Here is a 523-nt window from a genome sequence, read left to right on the forward strand (position 1 = left end):
TAGTGTCAAGTGTGTGCATGTGGCCCTGTCATCTCCCAGGTCATGTGACCCCTCAGCCCTCTCCGCCCACCCAGCTGCAGAGGGGCGGCTCCTGGGAACTTGAGGTCCTCAGCTGCCCTCAGGGCGCCCCAATCTACTCTAATGTCTCAGCCCTCCTCACGCCCAGACCCCTGGCGTCGCTGGCTCCCCACGTGGGTTACTGTCTCCCTCCCTCGGGCACACCTGGCCCCTGCTGGGTCCTCCCTGCTGGTCAGGAAAAGAGAAGGGACCAGGGACGGAGAGGAATTCCCTCCAGAGGCGGGTGGGGCGGGGGCAGGGGTGGTGCTGGGAGGCCAAGGTGTGGATTCTGTCAGCACAGGTCCCTGAGCTCCTCGCAGGACGGATCTGGGGTGCACAGGGCCCAGGTGCCAGGGGCAGCCCTGCCAGGAGGGATGGGGCAGGGATGGTGCTGCCACAGCCCCCTGGGCATGAGCATCCCGGCAGGGGCTGGGGCCTTGGTGCTGAGCAGGCTCCTCCTGCAGCC

The sequence above is a fragment of the Myotis brandtii genome, unplaced genomic scaffold (assembly GCF_000412655.1).
Source record: "Myotis brandtii unplaced genomic scaffold, ASM41265v1 scaffold1956, whole genome shotgun sequence".
Taxonomy (NCBI): domain Eukaryota; kingdom Metazoa; phylum Chordata; class Mammalia; order Chiroptera; family Vespertilionidae; genus Myotis; species Myotis brandtii.